The 21,008-nt window shown below is 37.5% G+C and overlaps 1 pseudogene; it reads right to left on the reverse strand.

Moving 5' to 3' along the window:
* Window positions 1-12,402: 12,402 nt before the first annotated feature.
* LOC100608464 (olfactory receptor 13D1-like) lies at window positions 12,403-13,365 on the reverse strand (annotated as a pseudogene).
* Between the last annotated feature and the right edge of the window lie 7,643 nt (window positions 13,366-21,008).

Here is a 21,008-nt window from a genome sequence, read left to right on the forward strand (position 1 = left end):
CCATGTTATTTATCAATGTCCTTATTTTCTATGAAAAGTGATTTCCATTCCATTCGTTTTATTAAGGGACAGTTTCTTTCTTTCGAGAGTTTTCTGGGTGTTAAAAAAAATCATTTTTTTCCAAAAATGTCTTTATATTGCCTTCTCTCTTGGAAGATAGTTTTATACACAATTCTAGTTTTCATTGCTTTTGCTTAAACAATCTAAGATAGTATTCCATCGATTTTTGCCTTCTGTTTTAATTGATGGCATTTTTTACTCTATGAAAAGCATTTTAGAAAATAAACACTATGCTGTATGATATTAAAATATAATAAGATTATTCATTATGAAGAGCAGACTATGCTTCATTTATTAAAAACTGTAATAAATAGTCTGTGTAGGAAGCATTATGACATTCTTAGACCAACTTCCATATTTCCTTTTAGATACTCATTTTACCATTATATTTTGCTTATTTATAAATATGCTTATATACTTATATATTAATTTTAAAAAGTGATATACTTTATTGTAAACATTTAAAAGTATTTAAAAATATTTATTGAAAACCACTTTTTATAAGTTCTAGATTTTGAAATTTAAGTGTGCCTGCCAAATAAGACTGCAAAATCTAGACTGAATGACAGACATAAAAGAACAAAAAGGAAGGTATCTTCTGTAGTATCTGTATAGAGAAGTTTATTCTGACAATTATCATTTTTCTTTTCATATTATAAAAATAAAAAGGAGGCTGGGCATGGTGGCTCACGCCTGTAATCCCTGCACTTTGGGAGGCCGAGATGGGCGGATCACCTGAGGTCGGGAGTTCCAGACCAGCCTGCCAACAGTGGAGAAACCCCATCCCTACTAAAAATACAAAATTAGCCCGGCGTTGTGGCGGATGCCTGTAATCCCAGCTACTCAGGAGGCTAAGGCAGGAGAATCACTTGAACCTGGGAGGCTGAGGTTGCTGTGCGCTGAGATTGTGCCATCGCACTCCATCCTGGGAAACGAGTGAAACTCTGTCTCCAAAATAAATAAATAAGAATAAAGTAAATTCTGTCTTTCATAATTCAGTATCTTAGAGAAGAGATTTAAAGCAAATACTAATGTCATAATATACACACATATTGAAACATAATGCAGTTTTGCATACACTATATATGTCTGCTCAATCATTCTTAGGACTTTTAATAATTTCACTGTTATGGTAAGATAACTAGTTTCAAAATGTGGTAAAATTTTCCAGCCTAACTCAAAGCTAAGAAATATAGAGTTTGTCTTGTGCCTTTTATATAAAATTGTTTTACTTCTCTTTTTCCACTGTTTTTTTAAGTTAGCTTCTTTTCCAGAATTTCAGTTTACCATATAAGAAAGTTAAAGACTTTAAACACAGAGATATCTAAATCTGCATGTTTTTCTCAAGACATATTTTCCTTCTGAACCAAGATAAATATGATTCATAGTCTTTGCCATTTAATTGTCTTGATTAATTGTTTTCAATAATTTCTCTTGTTTGTTACTCAGTGACTGAATTATGCATTTTTGCTATTTAAAAAATGCTTTGCAATTTAAAGCTTTTGATCAGAAGTGTAAAACTTATTCTCAGTAGTCCTTTCATCACTAATACTAGAGGTGCTCACTATATTGAGTAAAGTCTCACTTCCCATTTTAAAATAATCTTACACATTATGACATGCATATTAACATTTGTATTCTGTAACTACCTGAATCATTATTATAATACAAATACTGTTTACTTACATTGTCCTTAACCAGTATTGCCTCACATGTTAAATCATTTTGTGTCCCACATCTGGTGTGAGAATATGAGTAGCATAGGAAACAGTTCAGCCAATTTAGAGATTACTTGAATTGAACTTCAGCTTTTTAATTTTTATTAAGGTTCCGGATTAGAAAAGGCCCTGGGAAATGTGAATGATTGTGTAATTGTGTATAAATTCATTTTTAATTTTTAATTTTTGTTAGTACACTGTAGGTTTATATATTAATGGGGTCATAAGATGTTTTGATACAGACATGCAATGTATAATAACCACATCATGGAAGATGGGGTATCGATCCCCTCATTTAGCCTTTGTTATTATATATCAATCTTGTAGCAATGTTATAAGATTTATAAGAGATTATCATGTGGATATATAGAAATGGCATTACCAAAAAATTCATTGTTTTCATTGCATTGAAAAGGTGAAATTGCAGAATAAATGTTGTAGGAGAAAATACATTTCTTTTTGCTAAGGTTTGTGCAATCTGATATGCCTGAGGAATCAGTAATCCCCTCAGATAGCCAAGAATATATGAAGGAATATCACAAACAGCACATTATGCCAAAAATTGCTGTTTTCTTTTTTTCTTACTACATTACAACCTGATTCTAGTCAATCTTCTGATGTATTTCATTTCTCCTTTCCTTCTCCTCCCTTTTACCCATCTCCCAGGAATAGCAATGGAAACCCTGAAAAGCATTCAGTATAGGAAATTAAGTTTCACAGGGACCATTAAAATTTATTTTTGATTTCTCTCTTGTAAGAGTTGTAAATAACCTATTAAAAAGTTTTGCCCTTTTAAACTAGAACTTTTTCCTAAGTCTGTTTAAGATAATTTATAATACAATTTTCCATCCAATTTCTACCCTTGCCTCATACACTCATACAACATTCATTCAAGAGCTGTATTCTTGACAGGTTTTATACAGTTTTTTCAACACTGTATTATGAAAAATTTCAAACATAAAGCAAAACTGAAAGAATTTTACATTGAACATCATATAGCAACCAACTAGATTTTACCACTAACATTTTACTAGATTTGTTTATTTCCTTCCTTCCTTCTCCTTCTCCTTCTTTTCTTCTTCTTCCCCTTCCCCTTCCCCTTCCGTTTCGCTCTTGTCGCCCAGGCTGGAGTGCAATGGGGCGATCTCAGCTCACTGTAACTTGCACCTCCTGAGTTCAAGCGATTCTCCTGCCTCAGCCTCCCAAGTAGCTAGGATTGATTACAGGCGTGCACCACCATGCCCAGCTAATTTTGTGTTTTTAGTAGAGATGGAGTTTCACCATGTTGGCCAGGCTGGTCTCTAACTCCTGACCTCAGGTGATCCGCCCGCCTCAGCCTCCCAAAGTGCTCGGATTACAGGTGTGAGCCACCGCGCCCAGCCTCATATCTATGTTTCTATTCATCTCTCTATCCTCCCATTAAATCCATGTCATTTGTGGATGCTTTTAAAGTACATTGCAGATACCGTACACTTTTCTCTAAGTACTTTAGCATGTGTATCATTAACTAGAGTTTAATATTTGTTTATGGTTTTTTCTTTTAATTTAAAATTTATATACATTAAATTCATAATCCTAATTATTCAGTTTTGACAAACACATCCCTTTGTCACTCAACTTGCTACTGTGATATAGAACGTTAACATGACCTCAGAAAAGTTCCCTCATTCCCCATTCCCGTTGATACCTGCTGTAACTCTTCCTCCACATGGGCAGCCACTGTTCTAATTTTTAAAGCACCATTAATTCGTTTTTGCCTGTTTTATAACTTCAGTATACACTCTTCTAAAAACACTTTGGCTGCTGTGCAGAGAAGGAATTGTAGGAAGATGAAAGAGGAGTCAGAGATGTGATTTGGGAAGCCATTGCAGTAGCCTACGTGAGATGAGGATGGCTTGGATCAGGGCGGTAGCAGTGGAAGGGGTCAGACTTAGAGTAAATTTTGAATATAGAGCTGATAGAATTCACTAGGGGGCTGGATGTGAGTGTATGTTGATGCCACTACCTGAGATGGGGAACACTTGAAGAGAAGTAGTTTGGGGATAAGAAAATCAAGGTTTCTATTTTGGACATGTTATATTTCTTAGTTTTTGGTTTTTTTTTTTTTGAGACGGAGTCTCGCTCTGTCGCCCAGGCCGGAGTGCCATGGCGCGATCTCGGCTCACTGCAAACTCCGCCTCCCAGGTTCACGCCATTCTCCTGCCTCAGCCTCCCGAGTAGCTGGGACTACAGGCGCCCGCCACCACGCCCGGCTAATTTTTTGTATTTTTAGTAGAGACCGGGTTTCACCATGTTAGCCAGGATGGTCTCGATCTCCTGACCTCCTGATCCGCCCTCCTCGGCCTCTCGAAGTGCTGGGATTACAGGCGTGAGCCACCGTGCCTGGCCTGGACATGTTATATTTCAAATGCCTAGAGTGTATCTCAGAGCTAGAGATACTTATACAGGAGTCACTGTTTTATAAGTTAATATTTTATTTTGGTCATTGTCAAATTATAAGCATAATAAAGTAGTTCACAGATTATATCTATTTATAACTAGGTTAGATGGACTTTGCTGATCTGTTACAGTCAAACCTCTGATGCCCAGAATAAACAAAACCATATATGCAACAAAGGAAATATTATTTTAAGCAGGATTATTGCTAGCTATATGTATTATATACAACATAGTCACATTGCTCATATTCTATGAAAAGAAAATTAATAAACAAATAGACTTTATACAATAAAGCAAAATGCAATGATCCAAAGAATCTATTCATTGAAGCCCACTGTTAACATTTGTGGTATTACAAGGACAGATAACTCACAGCCTGTGTCTGATGACCTTTGAATAAAATAACAGACATATTGTATATATAATTGAAGAGAATAAAAAACACATAATAAAAACATAATAAACACTTCAAAGCCTAAGTAGATTGTATAAGAATTTAACTTAGAGGAAGACAAGGTAGAGTCTTGCTAGGATGATTTTAGAAGGCTTTAAAGTCAGAGGAGACTTTTTTTGAGGAGAACCTTGAATTTTCATAGTAGGTTAAAGGGATGGCAATTTTAGGTGGAGAGAATGGTATTTGCAAAAATGCAGATGCAGCAGTCATAAGGATTATTCAGGCAATGGCAAATAAAATGGTTTAACTTCAGCATAAGAAAGACAATCACCCATTCACTCATTCAACACATATTTACAATAAATGCTTATTTTGTTCTGGGTACCAAGGACTGTTAAGTACATACTACTTTCATATCTTTCCCTCAGGGAATCCCTTCAGTCTGTTAGGCAAGATAGATATATATGGAGAAAGGTAAGGGGAATGTATATTTTTTGTTGCATGACATTTAGTTAAGCACCAAAGAAGGCATTTTGCATTTTTTTCCCCCTTATTCAATTCCCATAAGACCCCTTAAGCTAGGGACTAAATGCCACATTCTACGTCAAGGGAAATGGAGTCTCTGATAGGTTAAAATTTATTATCCTAGTAAACTACAGTGTTAGAGTTTGTACCCATTTCTTCCGTTTAAAAAACTATGCCACACTGAATAAATACAATATAACAAAACGTTTAATAAAGTCACATTATAAAATGTTATTTTTGCTTAGTCTTGCTTTGGCTGTGTGGGCTCTTTTTAGTTCTATGTGAATTTTAGAATTGTTTTTTATAACTGAAGAATGATGGTGGTATTTTGATGGAGATTGCATTGAATTTGTACATTGCTTTTGGCAGTATGGTCATTTTCACAATACTGATTTTATCCATCCATGAACATGGGATCTTGTTTCCATTTGTTTGTGTCATCTATGATTTCTTTCAGCAGTGTTTTGTAGTTTTCCTTGTAGAGGTCTTTCAACTCCTTTGTTAGGTATATTCCTAAGTATTTTATTTTTTTTGCAGCTATTGTAAAAGTGGTTGAGTTCTTGATTTGATTCTCTGCTTGGTTGCTGTTGGTGTACAGAAGAGCTACTGATTTGTGTACATTAATCTTGTATCCAGAAATTTTGCTGAATTCTTTTTATCAGTTCTAGGAGCTTTCTAGAGGAGTCCTTAGGGTTTTCAAGGTAAACAGTCATATCGTAAGCAAACAAGTGACAGTTTGACTTCCTCTTTGCCGATTTGGATGCCCTTTATTTCTTTCTCTTGTCTGATTGCTCTGGTTGGGACTTCCAGTACTATACTGAAGAGGAGTGGTGAGAGTGGGCATCCTTGTTTTGTTCCAGTTCTCAGAGGGAATGCTTTCAACTTTTCTGCATTCAGTATCACGTTGGCTGTGGGTTTGTCATAGGTAGCTTTTATTACATTGAGGTGTAACCCTTGTATGCTGATTTTGCTGAGAGTTTTAATCATAAAAGGATGCTGGATTTTGTCAAATGTTTTTTCTGCATCTATTGAGGCGATCATGTGATTTTTGTTTTTAATTTTGTTTATGTTGTGTATCACACTTATTGACTTGAGTGTTAAACCATTCCTGCATCCCTGGTATGAATCCCACTTGATCATGGTGGATTATCTTTTTGATATGTTGTTGGATTTGGTTAGCTAGTATTTTGTTAAGGATTTTAGCATCTATGTTCCTCAAGGATATTGATCTGTAGTTTTCTTTTTTGGTTATGTCCTTTCCTGGTTTTGGTATTAGGGTGATACTGGCTTCATAGAATGAATTAGGGAGGGTTCCTTCTTTCTCTATCTTGTGGAATAGTGTCAAAAGGATTGGTACTAATTCTTGTTTGAATGTCTGGTAGAATTCTGCTGTGAATCCGTCTGGTCCTGGACTTTTTTTTGTTGGTAATTTTTAAATTACCATTTCAATCTTGCTGCTTGTTATTGGTCTGTTCAGGGTATCTAATTCTTCCTGATTTAAGCTAGGAGGGTTGTATTTTTTCAGGAATTTATCCATTTCTTGTAGATTTTCTAGTTTATGTGAGTAAAGGTGTTCGTAGTAGGCTTGAATGATCTTTTGTATTTCAGTGGTGTCAGTTGTAATATCTCCTGTTTCGTTTCTCAGTGAGGTTATTTGGATTTTCTCTCTTCTTTTCTTGGGTAATCTTACCAATGGTTCATCAATTTTATTTATCTTTTCAAAGAACCAGCTTTTTGTTTCATTTATCTTTTGTATTTTGTTTTGTTTTGTTTCGATTTCATTTAGTTCTGCTCTGATCTTGGTTATTTCCTTTCTTCTGCTGGGTTTGGTTTTTGGTTTGTTCTAGTTTCTCTAGTTGCTCGAGGTGTGACCTTAGATTGTTTGTGCTCTTTCATACTTTCTGATGTAGGGGTTTAGGGCTATGAACTTTCCTCTTTGCACTGCCTTTGCTGTATCCCAGACGTTTTTATTTTATAGGTTGTGTCATTATTGTCATCAGTTGGAAGAATTTTTAAATTTCCATTTTGATTTTGTTTTTGACTCAGTGCTCATTCAGGAGCAGGCTATTTAATTTCCATGTATTTGCATGGTTTTGAAAGTTCCTTTTGGAGTTGATTTTCAGTTTTATTCCACTGTGGTCCAAGAGAGTGCTTGATATAATTTCAATTTTCTTAAATTTATTGAGGCTCGTTTTGTGGCCCATCATATGGTCTATTTTGGAGAAAGTTCCATGTGTTGTTGAATAGAATGTGTATTCTGAGCTTGTGGATGAAATGTTATACTGTATTATATATTAGATATACTATATAATATAATTATATTATATACTATATTTTATATAGTATATATAATATACTATATAATTATATTATAATATATAATATAGTATATATAATATATTATATAATTATATTATAATATATATTATATAGTTATAATATAATATATATTATATATTATATAATTATATTATATATATTATATTATATATAATATATTATATAATTATATTATATATAATATATTATATAATTATATTATATATATTATATTATATATAATATATTATATAATTATATTATATATTATATTATATATATTATATTATAATATATAATATATTATATAGTATATAATATATATTATATTATATATATTATATATATTATATATATATTATATGTTATATATATATTATATATAACATAATATATAATATATATTATATATAACATAATATATATATTATATTATATATAATATATATTATATTATATATAATATATTATATTATATATAATATATAATATATATAATATTATATATTATATTTATTATGTATTATAATATTTATTATATATAATATATTATATAATATATATAACATATATTATATAATATATTATATATTATATATAATTAAATTATAAATTTATATAATATTAATATATATTAATATTAATATTTATATATACTATAGTATATATATTATATATACTGTATGTATGTATAAATATTCTGTATACATCTGTTAAGTCCATTTGTTCCAAGGTATAGTTTAAATCCATTATTTGTTGATTTTCTGTCCTGATGACCTGTCCAGTGCTGTCAGTGGAGTATTGAAGTTCCCCCACTATTGTTGTGTTGCTGTCTATCTCATTTCTTAGGTCTATTAGTAATTGTTTTATAAATTTGGGATCTCCAGTGTTAGGTGCATATATATTTAGGATTGTCATATTTTCCTTTTGGACAAGGCCTTTTACCATTATGTACTGTTCCTCTTTGTCTCTTTTAACCACTGTTGTTTTAAAGTTTTGTTTTGTCTGAAGTAGCTCCGCTGCTCACTTTTGGTGTCCATTTGCATGAAATGCCTTTTTCCACCCCTTTAAGTTTATGTGAGTCCTTATGTGTTAGGTGAGTCTCCTGAAGGCAGCGGATAGTTGGTTGGTGAGTTCTTATCCATTCTGCAGTTTTGTGTCTTTTAAGTGAAGCATTTAGACCATTTACATTCAATGTTAGTATTGAAATGTGAGGTACCATTCCTTTCATCGTGCTATTTGTTGCCTGTGTACTTTGGCTTTGTTTTTTGTTTTTGCCTTTTTTTTTTGAGATGGAGTCTCGCTCTGTTGCCCAGGCTGTAGTGTAGTGGCACAATCTTGGCTCACTGCAATCTCTGCCTCCTGGGTTCACGCCATTCTCCTGCCTCAGCCTCCTGAGTAGCTGGGATTACAGGCGCCTGCCACCATGCCCGGCTAATTTTTTGTATTTTTAGTAGAGACGGAGTTTCACCGTGTTAGCCAGGATGGTCTTGATCTCCTGACCTTGTGATCCGCCCGCCTCAGCCTCCCAAAGTGCTGGGATTACAGGCATGAGCCACTGCGCCCCGCCTTTGTTTTTGCTTTTTAACTTGTATTTTCGTTTTATAGGTCCTGTGTGATTTATGCTTTAAAGAGGTTCTGTTTTGATGTATTTCCGGGATTTGTTTCAAGATTTAGAGCTCCTTTTAGCAGTTCTCGTAGCGGTGGTTTGGTAGTGGTGAATTCTCTAAGCATTTGTTTATCTGAAAATGGCTGTATCTTTCTTTCATGTATGATGCTTAGTTTTGGTGGATACAAAATTCTTGTCTGATAATTGTTTTATTTGAAGAGGCTGAAGACAGGTTCCCAATCTCTTCTAGTTTAAAAGATTTCTCCTGAGAAATCTGCTGTTAATCTGATAGATTTTCCCTTATGGGTTACTTGGTGCTTCTGTCTCACAGCTCTTAAGATTCTGTCCTTCGTCTTAACTTTGGATAACCTGATGACAATGTGCCTAGGTGAAGATCTCTTTGCAATGAATTTCCCAGGTGTTCTTTGTGCTTCTTGTATTTGGATGTCTAGGTCTCTTGCAGGGCTGGGGAAGTTTTCCTTGATTATTCCCCCAAATATGTTTTCCAGGCTTTTGGAATTCTCTTCTTCCTCAGGTACACCGATTATTCTTAGGTTTGGTTGTTTAACATAAACCCAGACTTCTTGGAGGCTTTGTTTATATTTTCGTATTCTTTTTTGTCTTTGTTGGATTGGGTTAATTTGAAGACCTTGTCTTTGAGGTCTAAATTTCTTTCCTCTACTTGTTCAGTTATATTGCTGAGACTTTCCAGAGCATTTTGCATGTCTAAAAGTGTGTCCAGAGTTTCCTAAATTTTTTATTTCTTTTAAGCTATCTATTTCCATGAATATTTATCTCTTCACTTCTTGTACCTTTTTTTTTGGATTTCCTTGCATTGGGCTTCGCCTTTCTCTGGTCGCTTCCTGAGTAGCTTCATAACTAACCTCCTGAATTCTTTTTCCGGTAAAGCAGGAATTTATTCTTGGTTTGGATCCATTGCTGGTGAATTAGTGTGATTTTTTGGGGGTGTTGAAGAAGCTTGTTTTGTCATATTACCAGGGCTGGTTTTCTGGTTCCTTCCCATTTGGGTAGGCTCTGTCAGAGAGAAGGTCTCGGGCTGAAGGCTGTTTTTCACATTCTTTTGTCCTACGGAGTGTTCCCTTGATGTAGTACTCTCCCCCTTTTTCAATGGATGTGGCTTCCTGTGAGCCGAACTGCATTGATTGTTGTCTCTCTTCTGGGTCTAGCCACCCCGCAAGTCTACCCAGCTCAGGGCTGGTACTGGGGGTTGTCCTCACAGAGTCCTGTGATGTGAACTGTCTATGGGTCTCTCAGCCGTGGATACCAGCGCCTGTTCTGGTGAAGGGGCAGAGGGTGCAATGGACTCCATGAGAGTCCTTAGCTTTGGTGGTTTAATGCTCTATTTTTGTGCTGGTTGGCCTCCTGCCAGGAGGTGGCATTTTCCAGAAAGCATCAGCTGTAGTAGTGTGGAGAGGGACGGTTGGTGGGCGGGGCCCTAGAACTCCTGAGATTATATGCTCTTTGTCTTCCACTACCAGGGTGGATAGGGAAGGACCATCAGGTGGGTGCAGGGCGAGGCGTATTTGAGCTCAGACTCTCCTTGGGTGGGTCTTGCTGCAGCTGCTGTGGGGGCTGGGGGTGATTTCCAGGTCACTGGGGTTGGGTACCTAGGAGGATTATGGCTGCCTCTGCTGAGTCATACAGGTTGTCAGGAAAGTGGGTAAGGCTGGCAGTCACAGGTGTCACCCAGCTCCCACTCAAACTGAAGGGCTAGTCTCACTCCCACCTTGCCCCAGCCACCCTCAACAGCCCCGAGTCTGTGTCCAGGCAGAGGGTGAGACAGGCTTGAAAGCTTGTCCGAGGCTATCTGCGTCCCAGCTGCAAGAGAAAAGGGCTTTAGTCCTTCCTCCGCCTGTGAAGTCTGCACACCTGATTTGCGCCCTCTGCGTTCTGACCAGGAGGCTTCTCGCCCCATTCAAATTGTTACAAAGGTCAGTTATAGAATTCCTTGTCCCTGTGGAATTTTACCCCTGCTTCTCTGTCTACTCTCCTGGTGGATCCCTGTGGTGCCAGGCAGGAATGGGCTGCTTGGGGACCCAGTGAACTCCTAGGGCCTTTCTGCTGCTTCCTCTACCTCTGTATTTTGCTCGGCTCTCTGAGGTCAGCTCCAGGTAAAGTCAGAAACTTCTCCTGCAAACAAACCTTCAGCTTCTCCAGTGGGGATGTGTGTTTGGGAGAGGAGGGTCTCCCTTTCCCATTTCTGCAGTTGGGGCACTCACAGTATTTGGGGTGTCTCCTGGGTCCTGCAGGAGCAGTCTGCTTCCTTCAGAGGGTCTGTGGGCCCTCTCAGGATTGCTGGTTTGTTCTTGCAGTTGATCTGGAGCTAAAATTCACAATGTAAGCTTCTGCACGCTGCTCTGTCTGGAGCTGCAATCTAGTCTTGCCTCCCGTCTGCCATGATGCCCCTCATGTTAAAATTAGCTTTTCATATAAAGATAATTTATTGACTCATGAACTAAAAAGAATGTGAAAATGACTTTAGACACAGCTGAATCGAGGAGTTAACAGCATCAGACACCCTCTCTCTCCTTCTGAACTCCCCTTTGCATCTCAGTTAGGCTCTCTGGTCATACTGCCAAAGATTGGCTCCAGGCTCACAATTCTCCAGTTAAGCAACCCTAGTGGAAAGAGTGCCTTTTTTCCCCCCCTACTGGGACAGCATTCTTGGGTTGAGTTTGATTAGCCTGACTTGGCTCAATTGCTACCCTGAATGAGCCACTGTAGCGAGATGAATTTGCTTTTTTATTTGCTAGGCTTTTGTTTAGCATCTACCACTATATCCAGAAGGTTGAGTTAGTCCCATGCAGACCACATGGACTCAGAGGAATAGACTGTTGTTATATATATATAAAAAAAAGATATTTTACCAGAAGAGGTGATGCTGTACAACAAAGCAACAGATGTTCTATTCAAAATGACGGATAAAGGAGACCGAGAAGACAGAAGAAAGATAAAGGAAGTAGATGAAGAAGGGAAGAGGAGGAAGGTCAAGAAAGAGGAGGACATGGAGAAGAGGGAGAGAAAAGTGAGTAAGAAAGAGAAAGAGATAAAGAGTAGAGAAGAGTGAGATTTATCTTGATGAAAAACCTTATCCCTATATGGGATCAGTGAGCATAGATACCTACAGCTTGAAACTCTGCACACAAGACATTATTCAGAAGGTGTACATGAGCATTCTGTGATGAGAAGAATGGGAATCCCAAAGTTGTCTTTACAAACATACACACTCTCTTGATACCAGATTCTGTGACTTTATCTGTGAATACAAAACACCTGATCTGATCCCTTGTTGAGAACATCACATGCCTCAAGGCCTTTCATATTTTCCATAGATGCACGTGTCTGCTGAGGATTTTCTTCACAGCTTCTTTTATCTCCTTATTCCTCAGGCTGTAGATGATGGGGTTCAACATTGGGGTGATCACTTCATAAGACAATCCAATGATTTCATCAGATGCTGTTGTGAACTTTGATTTGGGCTTCATGTGCATGAAAAGGGCTGAACCGTAGAATAAGATGACCACAGTCAAGTGCGCTGAACAGGTAGAAAAGGCTTTCTTTCTTCCCTCAGCACAATTAATTCTCAAGATGGAAGAGAGAATAAACATATAGGAGATAAAAATTAAGAGGAATCACCAATAAAACCATACTTGACACTGTCATTATAAACACATTTATGGAGATATCTGAGCATATGACTTTAAGAAGAGCCAGGACCTCTAAGATGATAAATGATATTCTTCCCACAGAAAGGCAACAGCATTGTCAGGACTGTCTGCACTAAGGAGTTCAGAGAGCCTATGATCCAGGACCATGCAGCCATTTGCACATACAGCACTCTGTTCATGATGATGGAGTACCTCAGTGGGTTGCAGATGGCCACATAGCAGTCATAGGCCATCACAGCCAGGAGGATACACTCAATGGAGCCCAAGCCAAGGGACACAACCATCTGCAGAGCACAGCCAATGAAGGAGATGGATTTTCTCTCAGACACAAATATAATAAGCATTGGAGGAATGGATGATGATGTGTAACAGATGCCCAAGAATGAGAGGTTTCCAAGAAAGAAATACATGGGGGTATGGAGGCGAGAATCCAAGATAGTGATGATAATGAGGAGGCTATTTCCCAGGAGGATTATCATGTACATGATGAGGCAGAGCAGGAACAGAAAAAGCTGGAGCTCTGGATATTGGGAAAGCCCCACCAGAAAGAATTCAGTCACGGCAGAATGATTTGTTGTCTCCATGTGTTCATGTCATCTGCAGAGTTTAGAAAAGAACATGAGACAGGAAAATTTGAATTTTTGATGTAGAGTTATCAAATAACTTTCATGTTCATCATTTTGTTTTATTCTTAGAACAGGCTCTGGAATCAGCAAGAGCAGGGCTATTAATTTTGCTAATGATAAAAAAGGCACTGAGATCAATATTTAATTTTTTTATTTTTTTTATTTTTTGAGATGGATTCTCGCTCTGTCACCCAGGCTGGAGTGCAGTGGCACAATCTTGACTCACTGCAACCTCTGCCTCCCATGTTCAAGTGATTGTCCTGCCTCAGCCTCCTGAGTAGCTGGGACTACTGACGCACACCACCACGCCCAGCTAATTTTTTGTATTTTTAGTAGAGACAGGTTTCACCACATTGGCCAGAATAGTCTCCATCTCTTGACCTCATGATCCGCCTGCCTTGGTTTCTCAAAGTGCTGGGATTACAGGCGGCAGCCACTGCGCCCGGCCCAATACTTTTTAGTATCACACAGTAGCAGAGGCTGTGCTGGGAAGTGCCAGTCCTCTAATTACATAATATTTAGAGACAAACTGCTTTCAAAGGTGGGTGCTTAAGAATCTCTATTGATGAATATTTTGAAATAAAGCTTTATTTTTATAAAGATGTATCTAATTTAAAGTATCATGGAGATTTGGAACCATGCCAGTTATCCTCACTATGACTTTCAAGTTACTTAACATTTTTGAGTCTAAGCTAGCTAAGCTACCAGTTTCAGCTAGGAAAATGGCAGGAAAGCTGTAACTCTTTGGTAGTTTATTGTGAGATTTAACTTAGATAACACCTATTAGGTGGCAGGTATAGTAGGTGGTTCCAACATGTCATCTAAAATTATATATTAAGAGATTATGATTGAATCAAAATAGCAGTAAGTATATATATGTTCATAGATATTATAAATCATAACTTTTAAGTCTACTTGGCTGGGTCAGAAGGAAAAAACTTTTTTTTTTAATTTTAGGGCAAGGGAATTGAAATTTGGGAGGATAATTGATGGAACATGAACAATTTTCTGATCCAAAGGGGACATCTAACCAGTTAAGAGTCTGGGAATCATTGGTGTTTAGTTCCCAGGAACTAAGGATCTTGGACTGCTATTACATACAGCTTTCTTTAGGGCCTAGAATTCACCCTTTAATATTAGTCACCAAGTATTACCTTTCTTCTTAACTTTTGTAATTTTCCAATTGGTCTAAATTCTCTATTCCTTTTTCTCTACCTTTTAGATGCATATTTTATGCTTTTGCAGGCAAGTTTATATCATTTACAAGTACTTATTAATATATACTTTTCTTTCGATTTTTGTATTTAATGCTTTGGACCCATCTCCAAATCTTCCATACTGTTTTAAATTTTGGCCAGGAAGCTTCCATGTGTGACAGAATTGACAATGGCTAATTTTTATTGAGCACTTTTTTTGTAAGCACATTTCAGTGCTGTAAGCTCATTGAATGTATTAATCAATCTTCAGTGCAACTCACTGACATAGATACCATATTTAACTCCCATTTTACGGAGACGAAACAAAGAAAAGTTTAAGTAACTTTTACAAGGTCACAGAGATAATATATCCCAAAGCCAAAATCCAATATTCAGTTGCCTGGCTCCAGAGTCAACCCTTTTACCCACTAGACCACACTACTTCTCAGAGATTCCTACACTGATTCTAAGCAAGAGACAATTACAGAAATATTTCTTGCTGTGTTAAACTTACATAGCAAGCATCACTTGCTTGTTTTATTTCTGATTACACATGATATGCTAGTAAACTCTGAAAGGTGGATCACAGCCTTTTATTTCTTGTAGCCTTTGGAATGTGTGTGTGTGTGTGTGTGTGTGTGTTTGTTTTTTTTGAGATGGAGTCTCGCTCTGTCATCCAGGCTGGAGTGCAGTGGCGTGATCTCGGCTCACTGCAAGCTCCGTCTCCCGGGTTCACGCCATTGTCCTGCCTCAGCCTCCCAAGTAGCTGGGATTACAGGTGCCTGCCACCACGCCCAGCTAATTTTTTTGTATTTTGGGTAGAGACGAGGTTTCACCGTGTTAGCCAGGATGGTCTCGATCTCCTGACCTCGTGATCCGCCCACCTCAGCCTCCCAAAGTGCTGGGATTACAGGCATGAGCCACCGCGCCCGGCTGGAATGTGGTCTTTTTGGTTGTCTACATGTAGCAGGCAATTTCACAATTATGAGAATTAGCATAATCAAGAACAATGATATGAGAATTCTTTTTTTTTTAAATTATACTTTAAGTTTTAGGGTACATGAGCACAATGTGCAGGTCTGTTACGTACGTATACATGTGCTGTGTTGGTGTACTGCACCCATTAACTCATCATTTAACATTAGGTATATCTCCTAATGCTATCCCTTCCCCTCCCCCCACCCCACAACAGGCCCTGGTGTGTGATGTTCCCCTTCCTGTGACCATGTGTTCTGATTGTTCAGTTCCCACCTATGAGTGAGAATATGCAGTGTTTGGTTTTTTGTCCTTGTGATAGTTTGCTGAGAATGATGGTTTCCAGCTTCATCCATGTCCCTACAAAGGACATGAACTCATCATTTTTTATGGCTGCATAGTATTCCATGGTGTATATGTGCCACATTTTCTTAATCCAGTCTATCATTGTTGGACATTTGGGTTGGTTCCAAGTCTTTGCTATTGTGAATAGTGCCGCAATAAATATGTGTACATGTGTCTTTATAGTAGCATGATTTATAATCCTTTGGGTATATACCCAGTAATGGGATGGCTGGGTCAAATGATATTCCTAGTTCTAGATCCCTGAGGAATCGCCACACTGACTTCCACAATGGTTGAACTAGTTTACAGTCCCACCAACAGTGTAAAAGTGTTCCTATTTCTCCACATCCTCTCCAGCACCTGTTGTTTCCTGACTTTTTAATGATTGCCATTCTAACTGGTGTGAGATGGTATCTCATTGTGGTTTTGATTTGCATTTCTCTGATGGCCAGTGATGATGAGCATTTTTTCATGTGTCTTTTGGCTGCATAAATGTCTTCTTTTGAAAAGTGTCTGTTCATATCCTTTGCCCACTTTTTGATGGGGTTGTTTGTTTTTTTCTTGTAAATTTGTTTGAGTTCTTTGTAGATTCTGGATATTAGCCCTTTGTCAGATGAGTAGGTTGCAAAAATTTTCTCCCATTCTATAGGTTGCCTGTTCACTCTGATGGTAGTTTCTTTTGCTGTGCAGAAGCTCTTTAGTTTTAGTAGATCCCATTTGTCAATTTTGGCTTTTGTTGCCATTGCTTTTGGTGTTTTAGACATGAAGTCCTTGCCCGTGCCTGTGTCCTGAATGGTAATGCCTAGGTTTTCTTCTATGGTTTTTATGGTTTTAGGTCTAACATTTAAGTCTTTAATTCATCTTGAATTAGTTTTTGTATAAGGCGTAAGGAAGGGATCCAGTTTCAGCTTTCTACATATGGCTAGCCAGTTTTCCCAGCACCATTTATTAAGTAGGGAATCCTTTCCCCATTGCTTGTTTTTCTCAGGTTTGTCAAAGATCAGATAGTTGTAGGTATGTGGCATTATTTCTGAGGGCTCTGTTCTGTTCCATTGGTCTATATCTCTGTTTTGGTACCAGTACCATGCGGTTTTGGTTACTGTAGCCTTGTAGTATAGTTTGAAGTCAGGTAGCGTGATGCCTCCAGCTTTGTTCTTTTGGCTTAGGATTGACTTGGTGATGTGGGCTCTTTTTTGGTTCCATATGAACTTTAAAGTAGTTTTTTCCAATTCTGTGAAGAAAGTCATTGGTAGCTTGATGGGGATGGCATTGAATCGATAAATTACCTTGGGCAGTATGGCCATTTTCACGATATTGATTCTTCCTACCCATGAGCATGGAATGTTCTTCCATTTCTTTGTATCCTCTTTTATTTCATTGAGCTGTGGTCTATAGTTCTCCTTGAAGAGGTCCTTCACATCCCTTGTAAGTTGGATTCCTAGGTATTTTATTCTCTTTGAAGCAATTGTGAATGGGAGTTCACTCATGATTTGGCTCTCTGTTTGTCTGTTATTGGTGTATAAGAATGCTTGTGATTTTTGCACATTGATTTTGTATCCTGAGACTTTGCTGAAGTTGCTTATCAGCTTAAGGAGATTTTGGGCTGAGACAATGGGGTTTTCTAAATATACAATCATGTCATCTGCAAACAGGGACAACTTGACTTCCTCTTTTCCTAATTGAATACCCTTTATTTCTTTCTCCTGCCTGATTGCCCTGGCTAGAACTTCCAACACTATGTTGAATAGGAGTGGTGAGAGAGGGCATCCCTCTCTTGTGCCAGTTTTCAAAGGGAATGCTTCCAGTTTTTGCCCATTCAGTATGATATTGGCTGTGTGTTTGTCATAGATAGCTCTTATTATTTTGAGATACGTCCCATCAATACCTAATTTATTGAGAGTTTTTAGCATGAAGGGCTGTTGAATTTTGTCAAAGGCCTTTTCTGCATCTATTGAGATAATCATGTGGTTTTTGTCGTTGGTTCTGTTTATATGCTGGATTACATTTATTGATTTGCATATGTTGAACTAGCCTTGCATCCCAGGGATGAAGCCCACTTGATCATGGTGGATAAGCTTTTTGATGTGCTGCTGGATTCGGTTTGCCAGTATTTTATTGAGGATTTTTGCATCGATGTTCATCAGGGATATTGATCTAAAATTCTCTTTTTTGGTTGTGTCTCTGTGAGGCTTTGGTATCAGGATGATGCTGGCCTCATAAAATGAGTTAGGGAGGATTCCCTCTTTTTCTATTGACTGGAATAGTTTCAGAAGGAATGGTATCAGCTCCTCCTTGTACCTCTGGTAGAATTCAGCTGTGAATCCCTCTGGTCCTGGACGTTTTTTTGGTTGATAAGCTATTAATTATTGCCTCAATTTCAGAGCCTGTTATTGATCTATTCAGGGATTCAACTTCTTCCTGGTTTAGTCTTGGGAGGGTGTATGTGTCAAGGAATTTATCCATTTCTTTTAGATTTTCTAGTTTATTTGCATAGAGGTGTTTATAGTATTCTCTGACGGTAGTTTGTATTTCTGTGGGATCGGTGGTGATATCCCCTTTATCATTTTTTATTGCGTCTATTTGATTCTTGTCTCTTTTCTTCTTTATTAGTCTTGCTGGCCATCTATCAATTTTGTTGATATTTTCAAAAAACCACTGAATTCATTGATTTTTTGAAGGGTTTTTTGTGTCTCTATCTCCTTCAGTTCTACTCTGATCTTAGTTATTTCTTGTCTTCTGCTAGCTTTTGAATGTGTTTGCTTTTGTTTCTCTAGTTCTTTTAATTGTGATGTTAGGGTGTTAATTTTCTATCTTTCCTGCTTTCTCTTGTGGGCATTTAGTGCTATAAATTTCCCTCTACACAGTGCTTTGAATGTGTCCCAGAGATTCTGGTATGTTGTGTCTTTGTTCTCATTGGTTTCAAAGAACATCTTTATTTCTGCCTTCATTTCGTTATGTACCCAGTAGTCATTCAGGAGCAGGTTGTTCAGTTTCCATGTAGTTGAGCGGTTTTGAGTGAGTTTGTTAATCCTGAGTTCTAGGTTGATTGCACTGTGGTCTGAGAGACCATTTGTTATAATTTCTGTTCTTTTACATTTGCTGAGGAGTGCTTTGCTTCCAATTATGTGGTCAATTTTGGAATAGGTGTGATGTGGTGCTGAAAAGAACGTATATTCTGTTGATTTGGGGTGGAGAGTTCTGTAGATGTCTGTTAGGTCCACTTGGTGCAGAGCTGAGTTCAATTCCTGGATATCCTTGTTAACTTTCTGTCTCGTTGATCTGTCTAATGTTGACAGTGGGGTGTTAAAGTCTCCCATAATTATTGTGTGGGAATCTAAATCTCTTTGTAGGTCTCTAAGGACTTGCTTTATGAATCTGGGTGCTCCTGTATTGGGTGCATATATATTTAGGATAGTTAGCTCTTCTTGTTTAATTGTTCCCTTTACCATTATGTAATGGCCTTCTTTGTGTCTTTTGATCTTTGTTGGTTTAAAGTCTGTTTTATCAGAGACTAGAATTGCAACCCCTGCCTTTTTTTGTTTTCCATTTGCTTGCTAGATCTTCCTCCATCCCTTTATTTTGAGCCTATGTGTGTCTCTGCACCTGAGATGGGTTTCCTGAATACAGCACACTGATGGGTCTTGACTCTTTATCCATTTTGCCAGTCTGTCTTCTTACTATCACATTTGCTTCTACCAGCCACACACCTGGAATCCTCTAGCCTTTGTTTTTACTCTGCAAATCAATATGCATTTCAGGATCTTTAATTGTCCTAATATGTGCTTTTTCTACCTTTTCCATCCCAACTCATGTTTTGCTAGTTCTGCCTACTTACAACTTTAGCCCCATGTCATTAAAAACTCAGCCATTCTGCAGTTGTTTCATATTTGTTCTGTTAGGTGCCCAAGAAAAGTATTGACTTACTATATAAAGGATACTTTATGTAGTATGTGTGTAACTTTGTTAGACTATCTCTGTCATAGCTAGAGTTCCCTCGGCGTTGGTGGTAAATGAAAACGTTTCTTGCTGATCATATCCTTGCCCCAAACCACACATTTTCTCTGGCCTTTCTGTATCCAAAGAGCTTGAAGACATGGATGAGGGGCTTATTTCTTGTCTGGTCATAGACAGCAGCATTCCTATCTTCCTATAAGGGAAAATACAGGAAAATTATTTCCTTTTCATTCCTTTTCCATATCATTTCTGTTCCTCTTAGAGAATATCATCTGAACAGTGATTTTAGTAAAGTTGAAAAAAGGTGATGGTACCACTATCTTAGTATATTAGAAAATATTTCCTTCTTCCACACATCCTTTCCTTTTTCTAGTCACATTGGCACATGGACTTATTTCCACAAAGAAATCAGTTAAGGCAGCAGTTTCAATTTGTTGGAAAATAGTTGTTATGAAGGGAGAGAAGGAGAAAAGAAGAAGGAGAAGGAAAAGGGGTCATTTTTACTGTTAAAGAAAGTGTGCTAGACTTAATACTTCTAGAGTGAGGTTGTTGAGGAGAAAGGGGTGAAGAAGAAATGACTGTCATTTTCTCTGTTCAAAAAGGGTCCCAGGTAAGGGAGCATATTTTTCCAGAATTAAGGGTGAATAAGAGAAGACAAAAAATAACTTCACAAAAAAACCATTAACCTATCACAAAAACCTATCTCAACTCCCTCAGTTCCCTTTTTTTTTTCCCCACTTCAGCCATTACTTCTCCCATGATAATGTTAAGGAAGGCGTTATTGAGTGGGTTTGCTTCTCAATAATATTCACCAGCTTCCCCACAAAAGACACATAAGCAGAGAAATACAGTCTTAGGAAAAACAGTATGTCTGCTATGCAACACAACTTCAAGAAAAGCCCTCTAGCCCATCATCCGACCACACTGTCATCCCTAGGCCCCTCTAATGTAGAAATTCCAAAGTTCCTACTGACACCCCTGATGCTCTGCAATGAGCATGCTGAGTTTCTTTTTCCGTCCCCCAAATAGTGCCTTTTTTCTCCATTCATTTGTACATGCTGTTTTCTTAAGCTGGAAGGACTTCTCTCAATTTAGATATTTTCTAGGAAAACTTTTTCACCTCTTTGAGTAGGATGCCCCTACGATGTGCTTTTAGCCC

The sequence above is a fragment of the Pan troglodytes genome, chromosome 11, assembly GCF_028858775.2.
Source record: "Pan troglodytes isolate AG18354 chromosome 11, NHGRI_mPanTro3-v2.0_pri, whole genome shotgun sequence".
Taxonomy (NCBI): domain Eukaryota; kingdom Metazoa; phylum Chordata; class Mammalia; order Primates; family Hominidae; genus Pan; species Pan troglodytes.